The sequence below is a fragment of the Natator depressus genome, chromosome 1 (genome assembly GCF_965152275.1).
Source record: "Natator depressus isolate rNatDep1 chromosome 1, rNatDep2.hap1, whole genome shotgun sequence".
NCBI classification, from domain to species: domain Eukaryota; kingdom Metazoa; phylum Chordata; order Testudines; family Cheloniidae; genus Natator; species Natator depressus.
In genome coordinates, this window is record NC_134234.1 from 274,660,077 (window position 1) to 274,680,778 (window position 20,702).

The window sequence follows — 20,702 nt, forward strand, 5'->3', positions numbered from 1 at the left end:
CTGCACTCCCACTGGCCAGAAACCACGGCCAATGGGAGCTGGGGTGGTGGTGCCTGTGGGTGAGAGCAGCGCATGTAGCCTCTTGATCCCCCACCCCACTGCCTAGAAGCCGGACCTGCTGGCCACTTCCAGGGCGTAGAGCCAGGACAGGCAGGGAGCTTGCCTTAGCCCCCCTGCGCTGCTGACTGGGAGCCGCCCGAGGTAAGCCCATGCCCTAACTCCCTGCCCCAGCCCTGAGCCCCTCCAAACCCAGAGCCCCCTCCTGCACCTCAACCCCTCATCCCCAGCCCCACCCTACAGGCCATACCTCCTCCTGCACCCCAACGCCCTGCCTCAACCCACAGCCCCCTCCCACACTCTGAATCCCTCAGACCCAGCCTGAAGCCCCTTCCTGCACCCCAAACCCCTGATCCCCAGCTGGAGGCCTCACCCACACCCCAACTCCCTGCCCCAACCTGGAGTCCCCTCCCATACCCTGAACTCCTCATTCCTGGCCCCATCCCAGAGCCTGCACCCCCAGTTAGAGCCCTCACCCGCTCCCGCTCACCTGCCCCAGCCCAGGGAAAGTGAGTGAGGGTGTGGGAGAGCGAGCCCCCCGACGGAGGGGAAATGTAGTGCATGGGGTGTGAGGCCTTGGGAAAGGGCAGGGCTAGGGTGTTCGTTTTGAGCAGTTAGAAAGTTGGCAACCCTAGAGTCAGGAGGGAGAGCACGTGGCAGTGCTGCTGCAGCCCTCCCAGCCTCAGAGCCCCAGAGCACCGGGAGGGAGAGCGTGCGGTGGTGCCACAGCCCCGCAACCCTGGAAAGGTGGGCGGCGTGGCCCCAGCCCCTGAAGCCCAGCAGCACCACCGAAGCAGGGCCCTGGGGGTGGAGTGTGGGCGGGGCCATGCCTGGCTGTTTGGGAAGGCACAGCCTCTCCCAGCCTCCCCTACCCACCGCCCCTGGGGATTTGAATGTGGTACTCTCAATTCTCAGGTGAGTGCTCTAACTACTGGGCTACTGTTAAGGTTGCACAGGCACTTAATATCACTAAATAAAAGTATAATCAAAATATAAGGATGCAACAGACAGTAGTATGGAGTATGTTCTATGCCAGTTTATCACTGGCTTGCTTAATAGATTGCTTTGTTATAAAAATATATACCACAAAATATACAATGAGAGTAATAATACTGAGTTAACATTGTCAGTGTAATCTTAGTTTTTTGTATTTTTTCACATTTAGTGATACTTAGGATCTCACAAGTGGCCCCATGGTGAAGGTAGTGGTGTTTCCCAGAACTGGACAAAAATGGGGAAGCCTGACCAGTCTGTGTTGGTGGGGAGGTTGGTGAGGTAGGTACTTGAAGGCTGGCATTCCTGTAGGAAACTGTGGGGTATGGTGGTTGTCCTAATTGTGAAGTCTCTCTCTGTCTGGCTACAAGATAGTAAATGGTGTGTTCTGTTAAATGGCTTAAGTTCTCAATTTCTTGCTTTTGAGGTTTTGTGCCAGGTATATATTATGTGCAGCAGTCTTAACTGATACACAACATAGTGTTTTGTGTATAAATAAATACATGCCTACACTAGCTTTCAAACTAAAGGTGAACGGGTATTTCTGCTGCCCCAGTGCCTGCCCAGCAGCATGTACTGTCCCTCAACATGTGCCCTTTTTGTTGGTATGGTTGTAGGTCTGATTGTGAATCCAAGCTTATACCATATAGAGGTATGGTTTATATACCAGAATTCCTGCCTCTCCCTCTCCATCCCCCCCACATTTTTGTTAATTTAGAAGACAACTCTGTAGATACTGGTCACTTTGAAGAATTTTTTCCTTCCCGGTCCTCTTTCCACCAGTCTGTTCTGTGACCAATGAAAAGCTCTCTGGAATGAGTAGAATAACTACCCTTCTCTTTAAAAAAGGAGTACTTGTGGCACCTTAGAGACTAACAAATTTATTTGAGCATAAGCTTTCGTGAGCTTCATCGGATGCAATCAGTGGAAAATACAATGGGGAGATTTTATATACACAGAGAACATGAAACAATGGGTGTTACCATACACACTGTAACAAGAGTGATCAGCTAAGGTGAGCTATTACCAGCAGGAGAGCTGTGGGGCGGGGGGGGGGGACCTTTTGTAGTGATAATCAAGGTGGGCCATTTCCAGCAGTTGACAAGAACATGTGAGGAACAGTGGCGGCGGGCGGGTGGAATAAACATGGGGAAATAACAGAAACAACAGACTGGACTTCTACATAGAGTGCTTCCGTCGACGTGCACGGGCTGAAATTGTGGAAAAGCAGCATCACTTGCCCCATAACCTCAGCCGTGCAGAACACAATGCCATCCACAGCCTCAGAAACAACTCTGACATCATAATCAAAAAGGCTGACAAAGGAGGTGCTGTCGTCATCATGAATAGGTCGGAATATGAACAAGAGGCTGTTAGGCAGCTCTCCAACACCACTTTCTACAAGCCATTACCCTCTGATCCCACTGAGGGTCACCAAAAGAAACTACACCTTTTGCTCAAGAAACTCCCTGAAAAAGCACAAGAACAAATCCGCACAGACAAACCCCTGGAACCCAGACCTGGGGTAGTCTATCTGCTACCCAAGATCCATAAACCTGGAAATCCTGGACGCCCCATCATCTCAGGCATTGGCACCCTGACAGCAAGATTGTCTGGCTATGTAGACTCCCTCCTCAGGCCCTACGCTACCAGCACTCCCAGCTATCTTCGAGACACCACTGACTTCCTGAGGAAACTACAATCCATCGGTGATCTTCCTGAAAACACCATCCTGGCCACTATGGATGTAGAAGCCCTCTACACCAACATTCCACACAAAGATGGACTACAAGCCGTCAGGAACAGTATCACCAATAATGTCACGGCAAACCTGGTGGCCGAACTTTGTGACTTTGTCCTCACCCATAACTATTTCACATTTGGGGACAATGTATACCTTCAAATCAGCGGCACTGCTATGGGTACCCGCATGGCCCCACAGTATGCCAACATTTTTATGTCTGACTTAGAACAATGCTTCCTCAGCTCTCGTCCCCTAATGCCTCTACTCTACTTGCGCTACATTGATGACATCTTCATCATCTGGACCCATGGAAAAGAAGCCCTTGAGGAATTCCACCATGATTTCAACGCTTTCCATCCCACCATCAACCTCAGCCTGGACCAGTCCACACAAGAGATCCACTTCCTGGACACTACGGTGCTAATAAGCGATGGTCACATAAACACCACCCTATACTGGAAACCTACTGACCGCTATTCCTACTTACATGCCTCCAGCTTTCATCCAGACCACACCACACAATCCATTGTCTACAGCCAAGCTCTACAATACAACTGCATTTGCTCCAACCCCTCAGACAGAGACAAACACCTACAAGATCTCTATCAAGCATTCTTAGAACTACAATACCCACCTGCTGAAGTGAAGAAACATATTGACAGAGCCAGAAGAGTACCCAGAAGTCACCTACTACAGGACAGGCCCAACAAAGAAAATAACAGAACGCCACTAGCCATCACTTTCAGTCTCCAACTAACACCTCTCTAACGCATCATCAAGGATCTACAACCCATCCTGAAGGACGACCCATCACTCTCACAGATCTTGGGAGACAGGCCAGTCCTTGCTTACAGACAGCCCCCCAACCTGAAGCAAATACTCACCAGCAACCACACAACAGAACCACTAACCCAGGAACCTATACTTGCAACAAAGCCCGTTGCCAACTGTGTCCACATATCTATTCAGGGGACACCATCATAGGACCTAATCACATCAGCTACACTATCAGAGGCTCGTTCATCTGCACATCTACCAATGTGATATATGTCATCACGTGTCAGCAATGCCCCTCTGCCATGTACATTGGCCAAACTGGACAGTCTCTACATAAAAGAATAAATGGACACAAATCAGACGTCAAGAATTATAACATTCAAAAACCAGTCGGAGAACACTTCAATCTCTTTGGTCACTCGATTACAGACCTAAAAGTTGCAATTCTTCGACGAATAAACTTCAAAAACAGACTCCAACGAGAGACTGCTGAATTGGACTTAATTTGCAAACTGGATAAAATTAACTTAGGCTTGAATAAAGACTGTGAGTGGATGGATCATTACACAAAGTAAAACTATTTCCCCATGTTTATTTTCCCCCCTCTACTGTTCCTCACACGTTCTTATCAACTGCTGGAAATGGTCTACCTTGATTATCACTACAAAAGGTCCCGTCGTTCCCCCTTCCCCCCGGCTCTCCTGCTGGTAATAGCTCACCTTACCTGATCACTCTTGTTACAGTGTGTCATAAATATAAAGGGAAGGGTAAACCCCTTTAAAATCCCTCCTGGCCAGAGGAAAAATCCTCTCACCTGTAAAGGGTTAAGAAGCTAAAGGTAACCTCGCTGGCACCTGACCAAAATGACCAATGAGGAGACAAGATACTTTCAAAAGCTGGGAGGAGGGAGAGAAACAAAGGGTCTGTGTCTGTCTGTATGCTGCTTTTGCCGGGGATAGACCAGGAATGGAGTCTTAGAACTTTAGTAAGTAATCTAGCTAGGTATGTGTTAGATTATGATTTCTTTAAATGGCTGAGAAAAGAACTGTGCTGAATAGAATGACTATTCCTGTCTGTGTGTCTTTTTTGTAACTTAAGGTTTTGCCTAGAGGGGTTCTCTATGTTTTGAATCTAATTACCCTGTAAGGTATCTACCATCCTGATTTTACAGAGGGGATTTCTTTACTTCTATTAAAAGTCTTCTTGTAAGAAAACTGAATGCTTTTTCATTGTTCTCAGATCCAAGGGTTTGGGTCTGTGGTCACCTATGCAAATTGGTGAGGATTTTTACCAAACCTTCCCCAGGAAGTGGGGTGCAAGGGTTGGGAGGATTTTGGGGGGAAAGATGTGTCCAAACTATGTTTCCCAGTAAACCCAGTTAGAGTTTGATGGTGGCAGTGGAGATCCAGGGACAAAGGATAAAATTAATTTGTACCTTGGGGAAGTTTTAACCTAGGCTGGTGAAAGTAAGCTTAGGAGGTTTTCATGCAGGTCCCCACATCTGTACCCTAGAGTTCAGAGTGGGGGAGGAACCTTGACACAGTGTGTATGGTAACACCCATTGTTTCATGTTCCCTGTGAATATAAAATCTCCCCACTGTATTTTCCACTGCATGCATCTGATGAAGTGAGCTGTAGCTCACGAAAGCCTTATGCTCAAATAAATTTGTTAGTCTCTAAGGTGCCACTAGTACTCCTTTTCTTTTTGCAGATACAGACTAACACGGCTGCTACTCTGAAACCTTCTCTTTAAGACCCTGATCCTACACATCTTACTGTAGGATCAGCTTGAAATGGTCCTATAACTGTTTTTTCTTGTTTCAAGGCTGAATTTTTCTTTTGAAAGATATTAATGCCAGAAGCCAAGCATTCATCTAACACCCCCACCTTCTAAACACACCAGTGTGTGAGTGCAGTGGAGGGGATAAAGAAACAGATTTAAACTTCAAGCCTCCAAGGGATTTATTGTGAAGATTAAGTGGTGGGGAGGGGGAGAAATGTTTTAAATATCATGAGACATTGATTCTTGGTTGCAGTTGCTCACTTCCTCTGTTGGGAGTCTACAGAAGCTGCATTGCTTAACCTTCCAGAGAGGGAGCATGTGGGTGCTTTATATCCTCATATTGCTCAGTGATGACTACTTTCAATGCTGAAATGTTGACCCCTCTGTCATGTGCTAGATCTGGCTGGACAATATAGGATTTTAGGGTTTTCCTCAAAACGTACAAATATGCTAGCAGGTCAGACCAAGAGTCTACCTAGCTTAGTAGCCTGCCTTGAACAAAGGCCAGTACTAGGTGCTTAACAGGAAGGTGCAGGAAACACAAAATGAGCAATTGTTTCATAATTTATCCATATGAGATAGTTTCACCTATCTTCATGCAATTTGTTAGTTACTCTAATACATGACCCTGACCCTTCATTTTTTGTTCTAATTGGAACAGAGTGGAATTCTGTTACTCCTGCTTTGCTGCAGTTTTTAACAGAGTGTCTTAAGAGTAGACTAAATTAAACTTTTCATTCACTTATTACTCCCAGTAGTTAGAAGCAACACTAATGAATAATATTAGAGACAGTAACAAAGGGAAAGAACACTTTCAGGCAAACAGAAAACATAGCATTGCAAACTGTACTTGCTGATCACGTAAGAGACACTTCAGTATGACAGCTTTTACACAATGGTGACTCCGGTAACTTGGGACTTTCTAGGAGATACTTGGTGCTCAGAACCTTTAAAATAGGTCTTCAGTAAAAGCACCTTTGAGAAGTTCCACAAGAACCAGAAAATAGATAAACCAGAACTCCCTTAGCTTTTAGTGCTCACTCCCCAGGGTTGACTTGCTTGAAATCTTGTCCGCTCCTAGTTCTCCTCCTGTCTAATTGCTCCTTTGGCATGCCATGTGGAGGATTCTTATTCCCCCTTGAATTTTCCTTGGGTTCTATAGGGTTCTGTCTCTGATCCCCTCCTCACACTACACTCCCTCTGGGCAATCTTCTTTGCAAACACATATTCAGCTATTATCCCTGTGCTGATGATTCACAGTTACCTCTTCACTACAGATCTGTCTCTTGTACAAACTAAAATCTCAGCCTGTTTTTGATATCTTTGTGGCTATCCAGCTGTCAGCTTTAACTCAAAAAGGGCTCTCAATCTTCCTTCCCCTCCTACTCCTTTCTCGGTTACTGTGGACCACCATCCTTCCTATCACTTAAATCGATAATCTGGGTACCATCTTTGACTCAGCCCTCTACCTAGATGCTCACATCTAGGCTCTCTCTAAATCTTGTTGAAAGTTTGTGTGATATCCAAGATATGGCCTTTCTTATTTATCCAAACAGGATAAATCCTCATCATTTTGAGTACTGTAACAACTTCTTCTCTGGCTCTAGCAAAGGCAATCTTGCCCCACTTACAGCGATTCAAAACACAGCTCCAGAGATCACTTTCCTGGCTCGTTGCTTTGACCATGTGAACCTTCTCTTTGCATCCTTCTGCTGGCTCCCCCTTTTCCGTCAGATCAAACATAAATGACATGTCTTTATTTTCAAGTCCCTTCTCGGCTTATCCTCATGTTCCCTATCTCACCTCACACACTGACAATGTCAACTCTCACCTCCACTAGGCCAATAGAGCCAGCCTTCATTGCCCACTTGATTAAATTTTCATACAAGCACCCTTGTGCTTTCTCCCATGCTTACCTTCACACATGGGAGGAGCTCTACCCGTGATGTTTACAAATAACAGGTAGCTAATGTGCTGAAAGCCCTGCTAACATGCTGACCAGTATTGTCTCAGGCTATGTCTACACTACATCATTTACAGAGGTAAAGCTGTACTACTCTGGTGCTTCTGATGAAGGCATTCGAAATCGACAGGAGCACTTCTCCTCTCTGCACTGGTTCTTAGGTCAGTATAACTTGCATCACTCAGGGGTGTGGATTATTCACACCCCTAAGCAACATAAGTTATACAGAAGTAATTTTGCAGTGTAGACCTAGCCTGAGTGTGTGCTCCTTGTCTCTCTGTATCCACTTATCTTGTACTTTTAGATTCAAACTTTGAGGAGCAGGGAGCATCTTTTTGCTATGTTCTCCAAAAAAAAAACCCCGTCAACCGACCCCCACAACAGTCATCCAGAGATGAGCCATATACGATAATGCAAGAACATAGAACTTACTTTTGTGGTGAGATTTTTGAGTGTTTGATCCTTTTTTCACTGACACTTGGAACGGATTTGGTTTGCATGCTGCAAATTTACATAACTTTGCAACACAAGTGTGCATCTGAGATCTGGTCATTGTGCCTAGACTTAGAATGTGCTCCACACAGGAAAGAATGGCTCAAGGGAATTTGTTAATGTTGTTACAGTCTTTCTTCCTTTCTGTGTTTTCAGTCAAACTCAGCCCAGGGGAAGCTTGTGTTGCATAGCTAAATGGAGTGTCTCTGTCTTCAGCAACTTTTAAATAAAACCTGTTAATAGTGAAAACTCACACTGTGGAAGTGGTCTTGAGTTTCTGAAGGAGTCCCTGTTAGTGCAGGAAACAATCTTGTGGGATGGCCAAGCAGTACCACTACCTGAGGAGGCTCACGTATACGAGTTCAGCTGGATTCTCCAGAGACCAACAGACAAAAAAAAAAGGACTTTTGGATAAATAGCCTGACTTCAATCTGACTGTGGGCCTTCTTTTTTTTTTTTTTCTTTCAAGGGTGGGGGCAATCCTTCTTGGGAGGGATTGGAAGGATTTGGCTTCTGAGGTCCCATAAAACTAGTAAGCTTTAAGCATACTTATAGGTACTTGTTTTTATATGTTTTTTTCTCTATATTGTTTTCAACTTAAGAATAACTGTGCTTTCTTATAAAGAGCTATGTGGTAACTCATTGTTCATAGCCTTTGAAAAGAAAGCAAAGCACAGCTGTTGACCTATTTAGGCAGTCTGGCTTGCTGGCAGAATCACAGTGTAAGCAGGGATCTGTGCAGTCTTGAAAAACCCTGCTGAGGCGGGAGAGAGATGTAGGTCCCTATCCAAGAGAGGTGAAGGTTGAGGAGGATGGAGTAGGTGCCCTCATGGGACCACCGAGGAATACAGTGCAGTTGCCATGAACTGACACTAAGGGGAAACTTCTTTACTATACAGTAACCTCAGTATCATAAATTATTCTGAAGCCACTTACTCCTTGGTGAAGTTGGCAGCAGAGATCTGGGGCAGCAAGTCAAGAAGAGCAGTCTCACAAGTAGCAATAATAGTTTTCCACTTTTAAAACAGAAATTCAGCACAGAAAGAGGAGGAGGGAAGGAGGTTGATGAGGTGGAGGGGAGAGAGACTTTATGAATTATTCCACAATATATTTATAAATCATATGAATGGGAAAGAGGGCTGTGTATTGGTTAGAGCATAGGAAAGACTCTGGCAAAGAGAATGACTTGACCTCTCCAAAGGCATGTGAGTCAGCAGGAATTCCATTTTCCTCCTGTGCCTGCAGTTGTTTGCCTCACAGAAGTGTTATAAGGTTTAATTAATATTTAAGTACATTGGGACCCTCACATTTAATCCAGATGCAAAGGACCATTTATACTATGCTCACTCGCTATTAAGAATTGTAAGTCACAGGATGACTGCTTTCTGTATGGGGAAATGGGGACCCAGCCCCAGCTGTGACTAACCAGCTATGTCACAGCTGCGGCTAGGGGTCAGGAGCTACCTGGAAGAGCACCTAGTTCTTATAAAGGCCGGCAAGAGCTCAGGTGAGCTGGAAAACAGTGGATGGCCTGCTGGTGGAGTTGGGAACTGCAGGGAGCATAAAGTATCAAATATTGGAGGACTCCTGTGGGAATCCCTGGGCCAGGGCATGGACCCAGAAGGGCTGAGAGAGGTGAGGGGAAAGCCTCTAGGGATTATAGCCCATGTTGGTCAGAAGAACTATTCCATCTTGGTATTTTGCATAATCTTTCATTTAAACCAGTAAATTATGCCTCAAGGCAAATGCCTGAAACAGATTGGCGTGGCATCAATCCTTCCTGCTCACCAGCCCACTGGCTTAGACTAGTACTTGTCATTTTTTCTTTGTGCCTGTTTTTATAATGGTCTTGCCAGGACCTTCCTTAGCGATTCATATTTCACCGTTCTCTTACATATGGGTAGCAATAGAACAAGCAAATGTGGAGGCCAAACCTTCTACTGAATCTCTGAGAACCTTTACTACAGTTCTGAGTCTGGTATAAGAATCTGAATAGAATAGATAGCACTGGCTCAGGGGTTGTGTGCGTTTTGTGCTCCTTCTCACAAAGATGAATGATGTTTCCAAAGAAGCTTAAAAATAAAATTCACTTTCTGAAATGTTTCTTGACCCGTTGTAAAATGAAAGTTCCCTATTGATGCCAAATGAGCAATCTAGAAATCATGGACCAAGCCTTTTCTTAACTTGATATATGAAAGTTAAGCTAAAGCTTGGTCCCCAATTTCTAGATTGCTGGTTAGGCACCAATAGGAGGAACTTAGAAAACCATGATTATAAATCATTTTCAGTAGTGTATTATCCTGCTATTCAGTGGTTCCCAACCTCTGATTGTAAGAGCTCCATACCTTCAGGATGGATTAGCACATGGGTGCCCCAAGTTTCTTTGCACCATATCACTCCAGTTTTTCCTCTTATTTTCTGCTGTTCTGTTTGTTCTGTTTGTGTGTCTCATTTCCCCTGCCCCGACTTTTCTCCTTCCTGGTAGGTGTAAACCCCCACTCACAAGCAGAGTCTTCTGGTGTATGTCAATGTGGGATGGGTAGGAGGGAGAGGGCTTCTATTGGTACTCACACCAGAGTTCTGAGACTGAGTAGACAATGTTCATGTTACCTAAAGATCATTTAAAAAATATTTTTAGCTGTTAGTATTAAGTAACCCCATAGATTGCTGTGACTAAAAGGCCCAAATCCTTGAAGGTATTTAGGTGCTTAACTCCCAGGGCCAAAAAGACTAAATGGTTTCCCTCCTGTGTCCCCGTTCCCCCTCTCCCCCAACTTGTTTATTTTTCACATTTGCCAGTGTTTGGGATAGTCCTGCTAGCATGGTGACCTCACACTCATGTAATTCTGTGCAACTCTGTAGTCACCCTATGCAATGGACCTTGACAGAGCAATCAGGTCGGTGTCTCCCACTTCAGGAAGCCTGTGAAGGGAACAGAGGTGAAGCCAGAAGGGTTTCTTTCTAACCCCCTGCAGCTGTTATGAGGAGACTCCTCAAACCTCAGAGGGAAGGGGTTGTGGGAGCTGGCTCCTACACACTGAACCTCACTGGGGTTGTGTGGTAAATGAGCCCAGGGTAGTGGGTTAGTCTTTGTTCTTGATGAGGCCACAGGGACTGACGTGCAGATAGAGGTGGAAGCTCCCCTGAGGTTGGAAAGTCACTGAAGGAAGGGGGGTTACCTGTTTCTTAAATAGTCTTCACTCAGTTGGCAGAGCCATAAAGGAGGGCAGGAGAGGGTATGGGAGGAAAGCAGTGGTGAGCATGTTCTGTGTCCCTCTGCAGAGTCAGAGGGCAGCAGAGTCAAGGGAGAGGACTGGCGAGGAGTGACCTCCCTTCTCCAGATCATTATGCATGAGGGTGCAGAGAAGGTCACACCCTGGACCCCTGCGTGAGGCCGTGAGCAGGAGGCATCTTCATTGCCTGGGCCTCTGTGTCATAGGGTTAGGAAGGACTGGGAGCTGGTGGAGGGAGGTTAAGGGAAATGGAGTAAAAGAGCGATTATTTTATTTAGTTTTATTGCTCTGGGAGCAGTGATGATGGGGAGTGGGGTAGATTTGCTCTGCTGTCGGTGTGGGGAGGGGATGTAGGAAAGAAGAGTCTTTATTAGTTGGACCCTTTTGTGGGACCAAGGAGCAGCAGTTACAGGAAGGAGGGTGACAAGCAGAGACTCTGAGTTCCCGGGGAGTGCTTGAGCCCTGCTCCGCCCCTTCCCCCAAGGCCCCACCCTGCCCCACCTCTTCCTGCCCCTTGCTTCTTCTCCTCTCCCCCAGCCTCCTGCCCACTGCTGAATAGCTGATCACTGGAAAGCAGGAGGCACTGAGTAGGAGCTGATTGGTGGGGACCACCGGAGGGTGCTGAGCAACCACTATTTTTTGCTGTGGGTGCTCCAGCCCTGGAGCACCCATGGAGTCAGTGCCTATGGTGACAAGGGACAAGAGCATCACAGCTGCTCTGGGAAATGAAGCCCAGGAGATCCAGGAGAGTGGGAGATCTTCATCTTCTGGACCCATGAGTACAACCACAGTTGCTCAGGGCAGGGGATGATCACAAACCAAGAATGGCCATACTGGATCAGACCAATGGTCCATCTATCTTGGTGTCCTATCTTCCAACAATGGCCAATGCCAGGCGTTTCAAAGGGAATGAACAGAACAGGCAATCACTGAGTGATCCATCCTCTGTCATCCAGTCCCAGCTTCTGGCAGTGAAAGGCTAAGGATAGCCAGAGCCTGGCGTTGCATCCCTGATGATCTTGGCTAATAGCCTTTGATGGGCCTATCTTCCATGAATGTCTCTAATCCTTTTTTGAACCCAATTATAGTCTTGGCCTTCCCCTGGCAATGAGTTTCACAGGTTGACTGTGCGTAGTGTGAAGAAATACTTCCTGTTTGTTGTAAACCTGCTGCCTATTCATTTCATTGAGTGACTTTGCTTTTTGTGTTACGTGAAGGGGTAAATAACACTTCCTTATTCACTTTCTCCTCACCATTCATGATTTTATAGACCTCAATCATATCCCCCCGAGTCCTTTTAATCTCTCCTCATGTGGAAGCTGTCTCATACCCCAATCATTTTTGTTGCCCTTCTTTGTACTTTTTCCAATTCTAATATAACTTTTTGGAGATGGGACCAAGAGAACTGCACACAGTATTCAAAGTGGGGGCATACCATGGATTTAGTTAGTGGCATTATATTTTCTGTCTTATTATCTATCCTTTTCCTGATGATTTCTAGCATTCTGTTAGCCTTTTTGACTGCCATGCACTTTGAACAGATGTTTTCAGAGAACTAGCTACAATGACTCCAAGCCCTTTCTCGGGTGGTAACAGCTAATTTAGATCCTACGGTTTTATATGTACAGAAAGAGGTGGGGCAGCAAAAGGTCCCTGCCTCCCCACACACCTTGGGAGCAGGGACACCCTTAACTAGACAAACAGGGGCGGGCAATCAGGTTAGACTGTCCGACTGAAAGGTGTGTTACAAGATCAGAGGCTGGCATGTTTTAGAAATTCATCCATGTTCAATAGCACAGACCGTAATGTCCTGTCAAACTCCTAAGCCAGCAGAAGAGAGCTGAGGGATAGCTCAGTGGTTTGAGCATTGGCCTGCTAAACCCAGGGTTGTGAGTTCAATCCTTGAGGGGCCATTGAGGGATCTGGGGCAAAAAATTAGGGATTGGTCCTGCTTGGAGCAAGGGGGTTGGACTAGATGACCTCCTGAGGTCCCTTCCAACCCTGATATTCTATGATTCCCGCTAGCATGGCTTCTTTCCTTGCTCTCCCCGGCTGTCTCTGTAGAGGGGCGGGTGTTGGAGAATTAACACCGTGCGAGCAGCTGCAGCTGGGGACCCGTGTGTGCGTGAGGCAGGGAGCGCAGACGTGATTACTTCAGAATTTATTTAAGGGCTGGTGGAAACCACTGCAGCAGCTTCCAGGGGAAGCCCCAGCTCCCTCCTCCTTACCTGGCACCCTGTGTCATCAATGCAGGCGCACCCTGGGGGGCTGTGGGCAACACCCTGCCCTCCCGATTTGGGAAGACGTGGCTTTGGTATAGGTGGTATTTCTGAACACACAATACGGTTTTAATTGCATGGCTGCGCCAGTCAGATCAGACCCGATATTGTCGCTGCTTTGTCCTGGCCGGATTATCGTATCGGATCCATGTTATTACGCTACGGATCCGATTAGAGGAGATGTAGGAGCATGTGCCTGACCTCTCCAAATGATAGCTTAGGGCTGTCCCCGGACGCCACCCGCATTTGGGAACAATCCCGCAAGCGTCCGGAGCTCTGGGAGGCGGCGCGGAGAAGGGGCGCCCGCCGCTTCCATTCACAGCTCTGGTCCCCCCGCAGCGCACCTGAGCGCCGGGCAGCCCGGCCCCACAGACCGCTATCGGCTTGTGACTCTCGTGCGGGTCCTGAAACGCCCCTTCCCCGGGCATTTCCTTGGTTCTGCTCCACGGACAGCAGGGCAGCTCCACCGCGGGGACCGCAGCAGTTACTTCTGCTTCACCCCGGCGCCTGGGGGGCTGTAAAGCAGGAGTGGGCCAGGGCCAGCGAGTTTCTTTCTAATAGGGCGTTTTCTTATTACTTCTCCCCCGTGTGTACTGCCTTAATTACACTGCTGAGCTTGGGGGAGGGCGGGCTGTGAAGAAATGGGGATTTCAGACCACACTCCGTCAAGTTTTTAATAAAAACAAAAGAGACATCTCCCCCCCCCCCCGCATCCTCTCCCCCTAATCCCCGGCCTCCAGCTGTAAAGATGCTGCTGCTGCTGCTTGAAAGGGGCTGCTGGAGCTTTAAGAGCCGCCTCCCCCCTCTCTTCCTCCTAACAATGGTCTGAACCAAGCTCTGCTTCCCAAAGCAAAATTTGTAATATGCCATTTTTCCCATGGACGCTTTCCCTTTTGGCTGCTGACGAAGTGGCCGAAGAAAATGCCGAGGTGCCATGCAGATATTCCTGTCCGGCGACGGGCGCTGGGGCTTCGGTTTTCTCTGAGCAACGCCTGTGTCATCGTTGCTAGGAAGATGCTCCAGGACTGCCCAGCTGTGTGAGCCCCCATCAAAGCCGGGAGAGACTGCGGTTGTCATTGATCAACGGAATAAGCAGACGCCGGAGTAAAAGCCACTAGGTACTGAAACCTGCATATCTGAGCTCCTCCATCCCTCCTTGACCCCAGCCCCCTAAGGCGAGATGTGATACACATGAAAATTCTTCCTCTCTGCTGCTTGCTTCTAGTATGCCTTGTCTTATTTAAATGTGGCTCTGTACTGGTCTTTGGGAGAGGGGGGAATTTCATTGTAAAAAACCATGAAGTCAACTTCTTCTTGGGTGGGGGTTGCTGGAGTGATGTCATGCAGAATAGGTGATTGGAACAGGTTATATGTTAATGTACTGTGTTGCTTACCCCTGTTAGTGAAAGGAGTGCAAAATACTTCTGTTAAAGGTGATTTCACAGTTTGGTGAAGATTCTGGGAGAGAATGAGTTAACTAGGAGGAGGAATATGCATGTAATGCAACTCAGACAATGGCAAGGATTTTCCATATGGAATTACACTGTGCGGGTTAAGTGAGGTGTTGTTGAAAGCATCTGAAAATAAATCATTGCAGTATAGGAACTGGTTGTACCAGTCGCTGTGTCTTTTTCTTTTAGTTGTAAACGCAAAATGTAAAAAATGGTTCAGTAAAAGGATGGAGTGTAGGGTAAGTCTTCAAAGCTGATGTCACTGCAGACAGATTCAGATCAGAGCGTTCTGTAGTTGAATTTCTCCTTAGGGTATTGCTAAGGGGAAAAGTAACTTGAAATTGACTCCTAAACCTGGATGCAAAATTAATATCTGGGTATACCAAAGTCAAGGGATTTAAGACTGAGGTTAGGTACAAAGGTGATGGGGTAAAATTAGAAACACTTCCTAGAAGCTGGAAGTCTTCATGGTGAACTAAATGAACGCTCTTCTAATAAGAGCTTTTGTCAAGCTACAGATAGGTATAATTTCTGATTCCCACACCCAAATTCTCCCCAAGTGAAAGGAGTAGTGGTGGCAAACCAAGTCCCAGACCACATGATTTACTCCTGAAGTGGAAATTGTTGTTGTGGTTATACAACTTCTTTTTATAATTGAGACACCAGAGGGACTCAAGTTGGGTGGGGTCGAGTCAGAAGAAAGATGAGAACTTTCTCCTCCCTTACTGCACACATCATATATGTATTTCAAATACCTTGTCTTCTGAGAATCATTCAAAATAAAGCAAATTTTAAATGTGCTCTTACAGTCCAGGTGTGAAAGTGATTATCTGCATCTGTGAGCATAAGAAATATAAAAAGAAAAAAAAATAACCATAATCGTTATTTGGGGTGATCTTGAAAAAGAGCCTTATATAACTGTACCCACAGGATGGTCATGAACTATACAATTTGTTTCAATTCATGTCCAGTCACTTCATCTGTAATTATAAACTCAGGTCTGCAACCCCAAGACGTCTATGCGACTGTTCTTGGTGAGGACGTGTTGCAGGTAGCTAGGTAGATAACTTGACAGATCTGTAATGCAGTGACACTGAACTGTTTTTAGGAACAGACTACTTTTGAGCAAAGTCTATTTTTAATTGTCAATTACAATCTCTGGTGACCACTGGGGAAAAATGTACAGGATTTCACTTAATATTCCAAGCCTTGGTCAAATAATACTCACTTTGATCTGGCTAATACAGGCTGACATGTCAGATACTTTTTGCTTACACATCCCTGTTTGAAGGTACCTGGTATCAATCTGAAACTTTGCACATTTCAGTGGTTTCTCCTATCATCTTCAAGGAGCCTGATCCAGCGACCACTGAAGTCACTGAAAATATTAGCATTGACTTCAGTGGGGTTTGGATCAGGTTCTAGTCAGATGATGGGAAACCACTGAAATGTGCAAACCTTCAGATTGGCATCATGCTATTTCACCATTCACTGTTACAGATAGAAAACATTCCAGTTCAAAACATTAAAAATAGGGTTTTGTTTAGTTATTTGCAAGTAAAAAACAGATTGAAATTGAAAACTTCTTTAAAGGAGCCTAGTAGTTAATCAGTTCACATTATAACAGTGACTACAGGTGATTGTTTTACAGCACATGAGGGCTCCTGGCCTGGCCTCCCTTTAAAAAAAAAAAACCCTAAAACTTGTGGTACTCTCCCCCTCCCTTTATTCTTTCCTCTATCAATTTTTAAGGTACTCACAAGGCACCTACCACCTTCATAGCTAAGCCTTCTGCTCTTGTCTATCCATATTAAATATCCACAATATTAAACAAGCCCAGTGGAAATTAAAGGTGCACCTTAAATCCTTACATGCCACTTGGATGCCATACCTCAGTTTTCACACTTTGCGTGCCTCCTAGGCTCTCTTGTACCATAACCCTGTGCATGCTCCCTTTTATTCAAATAATATGTCATGCTTAGATCTCTAGTCTGCCTAACTTTTTTTTAACCTTCTTGAAAGAAAAAAAGACTGTTCTGTCTCCATCAGACCCCAGTTTTTGAGATTGTTTATGGTGAAGGATTCAAGTCACCAAATAATCCTGCTGATAATCATTCAGGATCTCAATCCTTACTCATTTACTTCAATAGGCATTTTCCTAAGTATTGCTAGCAGAATTGAGGCCTTAGTGGGTTTCACTATCAGGAACCAAGTTGCTGAGTCCACTCTGTGTTCCCCAAGGGAGTTGTTTCCAGAAAAATAAACAATGATTAGTTTTTTTCTGGTGAGAATAGAATGAACATTAATCTTTGTTATTCATTAATGCTAAATTAGGAAATTGACAAAGCAGAAAAAACTCACCAGTGGTAGGTGCAGAACTATATATTGAAGGATAACTTCCCCAAAGATAGGTTTCAGAGTAACAGACGTGTTAGTCTGTATTTGCAAAAAGAAAAGAGGTACTTGTGGCACCTTAGAGACTAACCAATTTATTTGAGCATAAGCTTTCGTGAACTACAGCTCACTTCATCCTTGTTTAGTCTCTAAGGTGCCACAAGTACTCCTTTTCTTTTTCCCCAAAGATCTGAATCTCATAGTGCTTTGCAACATGTTTAAAGTTTAATTTTAATCTAGTGTGTCTTTATCACCTATATTCTAAACAAATCAGTGACTATTGTGATTAATGAGAAAGTATTATTGTTTGTTTTTTTTCTTTTGATGATCCCTTCCACAAATCCTAGTAGAGATTGGCTTTGCTAGAAAGACATAGTTATTCAATACGTAGCTTTTCACCAGCCTAGAGTCTTGTTTTAAATTTCTATTGTTACAATTCCTTTGTGTTTGGTGGTAAAACAATCTTAAATCTTCCTTCACATTTTTATTTTATGTGAGATTCTTGGAATGACAAGCAAAGCAGGAAAATAACTATCAACATTATACTTTCAGCTATGAAAGGCAGTTCTTAAAAAAAATTAGATTTCAGATGCCCTGTGTGAGAATCCACTTTCTACCAAAAGAGGGTGTAATCCTGGCTTGTTCTTCTGAGGCTCATGTTCTTAAAATGAACAACTGCCTACATTTTCAAAAGTAACCATGTTTTCAGACACAATGGCTCAGCACTTTTATGAAAATCAGGCCCTGTTTAAGTTGTCTCAAATTGAATACTCAGAAATAGAGATGCCCAAAATCACAAGTTGCTTCTGAAAATTTAGGCTACATTTTTAATAAACAGTACTTTAAACGCCAAAATATGCTATGAAAAGAGGGTTTTCTTTAGCTTTACTAAAATGCTTCCACAGTGGTTGGTAGTCCAAATCCTTCTGCTTTACTCATGCAACTAGTCCCATGGAAGGCAAAGGGATTACTTGCATGAGTGAAATGAGTAGTATTTGGCCCACAGCCTTTATTTTTTTTCTTAACTTTCTTTAAATTTCCTTTGAGTTCTGTATCTCTACATTTAAATTCAATTATGGCATCCTATGACCAGTGAGTAGCTCCTTTGAAGTTAATCAATCCTCCTTCTCCACAGGCAGTTGAAAATAATTGTTTAGCTGCAGTTGAGTCTCCTAAGGCATTCGAAAACTGATTTTGATACAGCCCAACTTCACTAGTCTGTCTGGAGATTGGCTGGGAAGGTCTTTTGCCAAGGCAGAATTATTATGGTTTAAGGCGAATCCAGCTGAGGTGTTCTAAGATGATATGAGACTTCAAAAATAAGGGATTTGACACTTTAAAAATGTAGTGGCTGTGTTTTTGGTTTTATGTCTCCTCCCCACGTCCCTTCCAGTTCAAAACCAGCTTCTTAGACAAGTCCTTTCTAAGATGAGTGACGGTTTGGCAGAGGTAGCCATGGGTAATTGCTTCATTACTTAAGGAAGCAATGTCTTAGGATACACAGAGCTTAGCACTCCACATAGCACCATGCACACACAGGCCTAGTAGAGACATGGGAATATGTGCATAGACAATTTGTATTTTCAGGTCCGCAATCCAGTGTGCACACAGCGCTGTATGAGGAATTGAAGGGTGTTGGTTTAAAAACAATGGAATGGCATGGAGAATTGGTTCTAAGATTTTTATACAGATCCTTGGGTCTATGTAGATTATAGTTGCACATATTTAATACATGGGATCTGGATTACAAATTAGTATCTGATGCTCCATGTACACCTTAAAAAGCATGTAGTCTTTGGATGTGAACTTATTGACTGCTGAAGTTCCACCAAAAGTTAGCTCTACTGTTTGGGCTTCCTAATTCCTATCTAAGTTATGCTGGGGGCATCTCCAGCCATCAGAGCAGCCCAGGATCAGGAGAGCACAAAGGTGGCTTAAAGACCATAGGCTCTCCCTCCACCTAGGTGGAGACTTGTTGCACCTCTTAGAAGTTCAGCACAAACTTCACACTGTTTTCTCCCTCTTTGTGGCCCATAGACTCCTGCACATTTTGTAACCTCTGTAGGTCTTCCCTTTAGACTTTGGGTCTGATCAAAATCACATTGAAGTCAATGGGAGTCTTTCAATTGACTTTGATGGACTTTGGATTTGGCCTTTTTGTGGGGTCTCTAGATGTTTCTTTGGCATGGCACTTCAATTTGGGGATTCCATAAGGAATTCTGAACAATTGGGTTACAGTTTAAAAATGCATAAGGAAATAGACAGAGGAATAAAACTGTTAAACTAGAGGTAAGGTTGTAAATAAGTTACATTCTTAATAACAAGGATAATTAATCATTGGAACAACTTACCTGTGGATGTGGTGGGTTCCCTATCTCTTAAGCCTTTAAGTCAACAGTGGATATCTTTCTGTACAAGATATACAATAGTTCAACTGGAATTTATGGTTTGTGTTAATCAGAAGATCAGACTGGATGGTGATAATAGGTCTTTTTTGCCTTAAAATCTATGAGTCTACAAAATACCTGAGTTAATTATGGTATAGAACCCTTGAGGTTTCTCAAATAGCCAAAAACATGTGGTAAGCTGGAAATTCAAGGTTAAAGCTACCATTAAAAAGAAAAACAAAAGCAAGTAACAACAAAACACAAAGACCGACCTAAAAATCTTAGAAATGCACTGATGGGTACTTAAATAACCTTTACTCTGCCGCTTCTCATAGCCCCACAAAATCCGAAGAGAACCCTATGACTGAACACCAGAGACCCTCAACAAAGAAAATACTAGCCAACCTACACGGTAGTGGTCCATAACCAATATTGAGATATTAATATGTTCCCTGTTTACTCTGCTCACCACTCTACATCTGCTAAGAAGAAACTGAAACTGAAATCTACTAGAGTCTGTGTAAACGCTTAGAATGTAGGCAAGACCAGTTCTCCTGATAAAGCTGGATCACTGTCCCCAATAAATCTTTGTGTGTTTGTTTGCAAGAGTGGCTTAGCTGTCTTTACCCCCCTGCCACTTGAAACAACACTGGGCTGACTTTAAGGTAGATGTGGCTGGTACAGAACATTTCAGTCCCTTAAATTCTATTAGGAAAAATATACCAGATTTAAGAAGTCTTAAATCCTTGCCAAAACAGAGAATATGCAGAGCTAATCCATACAAGTATCGAGAGTGTGAAATGGTGAAGATTTTGTGTGTTGGCAGGCTTGTAATGGAAGTGCCTGAAATTTATATCTTATGTGCAAGACTTCCAGAAGCTCTAGTCTACACAAGATCTACAGACAAACTGAAAAAACATTTTAAACCTGCAGCTAGTGAAATTACAAACTCCATAGGCACACTGGCTGGTATATAAGGCCTCCAAGATTTAGGCTCCAAGACTAATCCTTAGACCCAAATCTAACTTACATCTGCTACATATAAAAGGAATATAATTTAGTAGTGATGGAAGGGCAAAGTTAAGGTTGCTGGTGGCGACCTTATTTGCAGACTTCCGTAAAAATAAATGTTTATGTGGCTTTTGAGAA

General features: G+C 44.4%; 1 protein-coding gene across 6 annotated transcripts in view; it reads left to right on the forward strand.

Moving 5' to 3' along the window:
* Positions 1–14,131: 14,131 nt before the first annotated feature.
* The window catches only part of PPFIA2 (PTPRF interacting protein alpha 2), a 617,960-nt gene continuing 611,389 nt past the window's right edge, over positions 14,132–20,702 (forward strand). For 3 of the 6 annotated variants that reach the window (XM_074941966.1, XM_074941963.1, XM_074941965.1), the window contains exon 1: positions 14,133–14,439. The gene's annotated coding sequence lies outside the window, so the exon portion shown is untranslated. Of the gene's footprint in view, positions 14,440–20,702 lie in introns of all 6 variants that reach the window. The other 3 variants (XM_074941967.1, XM_074941968.1, XM_074941964.1) reach the window with 2 other exon arrangements.